Source organism: Ochlerotatus camptorhynchus, unplaced genomic scaffold (assembly GCF_037179485.1).
Source record: "Ochlerotatus camptorhynchus isolate MF236.1 unplaced genomic scaffold, CSIRO-AGI_Acam_v1.1 ptg000023l, whole genome shotgun sequence".
NCBI classification, from domain to species: domain Eukaryota; kingdom Metazoa; phylum Arthropoda; class Insecta; order Diptera; family Culicidae; genus Ochlerotatus; species Ochlerotatus camptorhynchus.
The window spans coordinates 1,776,178-1,781,395 of record NW_027040515.1 but is presented as its reverse complement, the minus strand read 5'-3'; the positions used below and the strand labels follow the sequence as shown (position 1 = coordinate 1,781,395).

Below are 5,218 nucleotides of genomic sequence, written 5' to 3'. Positions count from 1 at the left end.
CCCTATCGCCACCGCTGTGATAGATATGATACTTGAAGGAAGTGTTGGCGATGGGATCCACCGCCCGGAATTCACGTTCTCCGGATCTAGGCCACCGTACTTCCTGAATAGCAGCTACGCTCACATTCACTTTTTGCAGTTCACGAGCCAAAAGGCCCGCTCGTCCAGGTTCATTTAAGGTTCTGACATTCCAAGTACCGAGTTTCCATTCATTGTCCTTATTTCGTTGCCGGGTCAGTTGCCGAAAGTTCCGTTCGTTGTTTTCTCTTTCTTCGTTTTTCTGAGTAATGTTGGGGGTTTCAGTATGCTACCTTACCGGGGTCGCGATACCTACATCATGTTGGTGGGGCTGCCACCTTAGGTGTAGCTGACGTGATACAGCATTCCTTATTCAGCCGCTCGCTCCGAGACAGACGCTGTTTGAGCCGCACCTCCATGGTGAACAGACGCTCGAGGGTCGCACCTCCTCACTTTGCTATCACCACGATCCGGATCCATGTTTTTATCGTGGTGACATTGCCCAGGCTACGCTACCAGCATCTTTTGCTGGCGGTCTTTGTCATCGGCTGACCCGTGGAAGCGTGAGGTAGGAACTTGTGAGGACCAGAGCTGTTGGGACAACACTCCTTCCAGTTTGTCGACTCACCATTTGTAGCCCAATATGCATTTACCTCAATACGCTTAAAGAACCCAATTGGCGAAAAAAAAAAAGTTTTACTACGAGACCCATTGCTAAGAAATGGTGCAAGAGATCATACTCTTTACAGTTCTCAGCGACCACCTTTATGAACCATACCTACATTCACTCAGAAACTGCTCAAACAGCCTGATACACTTCAAACTGCTCCACCAATCATACTTATCAAGACCCACACTCGACCATTGATACGAAACCACTTTGACAAGACGACTGCAACCACAAAATAACTCACAGCAAGACATTCACTTTTGTCGATCAACCAGAAAGGAAAAAAAACATAAACAGCAGTAGCAGTAGCTCTCTTTATTTTCTGTCATTTCTCTATCTCGACTCGAGCCCCCTCGATCTATGGCTCCTGGCTACAAAACAGGGCAAACAACTATAGGAGGACACCCACCGTCATCGTACTCGATGTAAGTCATACACACGGCTACTGTCTTTTTTTGCATACAAGTCATAAAAATGCTATCGGATTAATTTTCACTAATTATCTCTACGTTGGTGGCGCGCTAATATACACACATACACACGTAGACACAAACTTGTCGTTCACTGTGTCAACTTGAATACTTGAACGCGAAACGCCGCTGCTTACTGTGCAATGCAACTACTTGCATCGAGCTCCTGTCGTGCGACCACCACTTGTTTACCGAGCAATAATAATTGTTTAATTGATGTGGCTGCAATTTCCAGCTCCGCTCATTTTTTAACTCTGCGTGCAAATCAATTGTAAATCATACATAACAACACATATTACGGTTTTTTTTATAAGGGTAAAATGTTGCCTGTGATGATTGGGTGACAATAAATTTCCTTCGAGCCGGATTTGAACCAGCGACCTATGGATTTCTGACTTGATTCGATCGGTTCTCACTACAGTCCACCGCTCTACCAACTGAGCTATCGAAGGTGATGTAAAGCATGTTAATCATAGGAGCTACAAATTAAACTTTAAATCGCCACTTGATAGCGCAACCACTTCTCAAATCTTCATTTGCCATCCGATCACCTTCGATAGCTCAGTTGGTAGAGCGGTGGACTGTAGTGAGAACCGAGCGTAGTAAGACAGAAATCCATAGGTCGCTGGTTCAAATCCGGCTCGAAGGAGTGTGTATATTTTTTAAAAGACGCTGTTATGAATCTTGTTCCGCCTCACAATACCGCGCCCCCTCACCAGCGCTACTTTTAACTAACTACTATAGCTGTGCCTATTTCTTTTGCATTTCATACCACAATGCTTCATTTCAACGACCCGATCCAACTTGTTATATCTAATTACACAAAACCCATGTCCTGACATATCTTAACCATTTACTACAAGCGACAGTTTTTTTTCCTCCATTTCCTCTGCTTCTTCCATCGCTGGCCATTTATTGCAACGTGCACCAAGCTCGGCAACAAGTGGCTCATGAATGCCTTCCAAATGAAGCCACACAGCCCCATAGCAGCAATAGCCATAGTAAGTAACTGCATGCAAGCAGAAAATATATTTACATTAAATCTTTCTGGTGGGAGAAATTTGTTTCAAAAACAAACACGATCTTGTTAGTCGAGGGGGAATTTCCCTTCCTGCTCCACCAACCGCACCACTGGGTGATCTTTTATAATGGACCGAATTTAACGCCATCTCTTCGGCTGCAGCTGAGACAGAAAATTGCATGCACTCGACGCGACTCGACCAATCCCGGGGACGGGGACCTCCGCGTGTAACCGATGCCATTTAGGAAAATTAACATGAATTGAATTGGCCGCTTTTTCTGGCACAAGAGCAGTGCGGGGCAAGTGGTGGAGTGGAAGCCTGCATGAATGTGGATTCTTTGGATTGTTAGGAGAAAGAAAGATGCGGCACACGATCGAGACGGAGTGGTGTTTGGTTGCGCTTGCAATCGATGGGATGGGGTCGGTTGAAATGGCACTGTAAAATAGTTTTACGTTCGTTGATTCGAGACTTTTTAAGCTTTAAACCTGTAGGTATGCTGCTTTATGGGGTGTTTATACTTATGCTAGTTCACTAGCTCAACCAGCTCAACCAACTAGCACGAATTTCAGTTGTTTCAAAAATTCTCCGGCTTTTGGCCAGGCATCAAACAATGTTTCGATGTCGTGTGGAGTGAAGTGAATGTCGCCACATCAGTGAGCTAAAGTAAGGTAGGGAAGTTTGTGTCAGATAATCAAATATTATGGATTGATAGTGCTGAAAAACATGTCGTGTTGGTTTTTATACACAGGCTTTGGGATCGACAATATTTACCCAAAATGAATTTGATTATTCTGCTTTTGAGCATCGCTTCTAATTTTGTAAATATTGGGTTGGATTATCAAGCATTGGTGAATATCAACAAACGCGTATTCGTTGATGTATAATGAACTCATTTGTTCATTTGGCTCGTACGTGACAGCGAAGATTGCTACACTGGGTTGAATCGCTACTCCTTGCGTGTGATGATAAATGATAAAAACAGACAGATTAAAGAATAATATGATGTAACAGCACCTCAATGTTAATCATCATCAGTGTCACTCATAATAAATAAAAACTTCGCATATCACTATCGATTTGACTAAGTAATACTACTAACCTACCATGCTCATACTGTAAAGTGATGATTCAAGGCTAAATAAAAAATAAATTAATAATTTAAGCAACTTGCAGCTCTCTCACTCAAAATTATTCATGAAGCAATCGAACTGTTTCAAAAATTTCCATTTTTTTCCTCAATATGTTTTCCGTTGATCTTGTTTTGTGTACTGAGTACCAATGCACAGTGGTCCAGAATGCAGATTTAGGTGGAATGATATGTTTTGAGCCTGAAATTGAAACTTTAGACTAAAAGTCTCTTCTACAAAGTTGTTTCTTACAGTCATGCCCTCATTTTTATAACAATGAATTCTAGGGTGGTTCCTATTATCATTTAAATCAAAAATTTAACTTATTTGTTTGAATAAATTAGATTTAGAGCTATTTTCTTGAATTGAGTTAGGGTGGCTCTAAAAAAAACAGTTGTTTTGCTCTAGTTTTCTTATTTAGAATTTCTCAGCAAAGGTGTCTTCAAATAACTTTTAGATCTTAAAAAGGCGCAAACTTTTGCCGCACAAAGCTTGTCAATATCTTTCGCCGATCAAGAGTTATTGACGTTTTTATACTAAAAATATGCACTTTTCAAATGTTAATATCTCTGGTTGGGGCAAACAAAAAAAAAAAGTTTTTCTACGGCATTTGAAAGGGCGTATGTTATTCTCAATAGTTTGAAAAAATTGGAGGCATGTTAGTTTTTAAACTCGTATAAAATCAATTTGAATTTATTCATATTTTTTACTATATTCGGGTAAATCTTTTTTATTAGAAGAGATACAGGCAACAAATTTCGCTACAAAACATTCGTCTTAAAGAGTTTTAAAAATCTCTACAAGATGACTTTCATGAGAAAATTCAAATAAAAAAGTTATTGGCAAAAGATGGATTTCATAGGACCACTCTAATGACAAATTTAAATTATATGTGCTAGTACATTTGTTTCAATAGTTGGACATTTAGTGTCTTCAAAGAAGTTTTTGTTCTTAAAAATTCCTTTCTGTTGGTGAATGCAAACGTCAGGGTGGTCAAGGGAATTTTTAAAACTAACTTTTTTGTTTGGTAGTAGTAGTAGTAGTAGTAGTAGTAGTAGTAGTAGTAGTAGTAGTAGTAGTAGTAGTAGTAGTAGTAGTAGTAGTAGTAGTAGTAGTAGTAGTAGTAGTAGTAGTAGTAGTAGTAGTAGTAGTAGTAGTAGTAGTAGTAGTAGTAGTAGTAGTAGTAGTAGTAGTAGTAGTAGTAGTAGTAGTAGTAGTAGTAGTAGTAGTAGTAGTAGTAGTAGTAGTAGTAGTAGTAGTAGTAGTAGTAGTAGTAGTAGTAGTAGTAGTAGTAGTAGTAGTAGTAGTAGTAGTAGTAGTAGTAGTAGTAGTAGTAGTAGTAGTAGTAGTAGTAGTAGTAGTAGTAGTAGTAGTAGTAGTAGTAGTAGTAGTAGTAGTAGTAGTAGTAGTAGTAGTAGTAGTAGTAGTAGTAGTAGTAGTAGTAGTAGTAGTAGTAGTAGTAGTAGTAGTAGTAGTAGTAGTAGTAGTAGTAGTAGTAGTAGTAGTAGTAGTAGTAGTAGTAGTAGTAGTAGTAGTAGTAGTAGTAGTAGTAGTAGTAGTAGTAGTAGTAGTAGTAGTAGTAGTAGTAGTAGTAGTAGTAGTAGTAGTAGTAGTAGTAGTAGTAGTAGTAGTAGTAGTAGTAGTAGTAGTAGTAGTACTTTTTTTTGTTTGCCCCAACCAGATATATTAACATTTGAAAAGTGCATATTTTTAGTATAAAAACGTCAATAACTCTCGATCACTTTGTGCGGCAAAAATTTGCGCCTTCTTAAGATCTAAAAGTTATTTGAAGACACCTTTGCTGAGAAATTCGAAATAAGAAAACTAGAGCAAAACAACTGTTTTTTTAGAGCCACCCTAGCTCAATTCAAGAAAATAGCTCTAAATCAGCCAATTTGTATCTCTTAAAAA

At 39.1% G+C, this 5,218-nt stretch overlaps 2 non-coding genes across 2 annotated transcripts; one reads left to right on the top strand and one right to left on the bottom strand.

Moving 5' to 3' along the window:
• Positions 1 to 1,511: 1,511 nt before the first annotated feature.
• On the bottom strand, positions 1,512 to 1,610 carry TRNAY-GUA (transfer RNA tyrosine (anticodon GUA)). The gene is made up of 2 exons: positions 1,574 to 1,610; positions 1,512 to 1,547 (listed from the first exon to the last, which is right to left on the bottom strand). It is a non-coding gene; the product is annotated as a tRNA-Tyr (tRNA).
• A 98-nt stretch (positions 1,611 to 1,708) lies between these two features.
• TRNAY-GUA (transfer RNA tyrosine (anticodon GUA)) lies at positions 1,709 to 1,807 on the top strand. Its single transcript has 2 exons — positions 1,709 to 1,745; positions 1,772 to 1,807. It is a non-coding gene; the product is annotated as a tRNA-Tyr (tRNA).
• Positions 1,808 to 5,218: the final 3,411 nt, after the last annotated feature.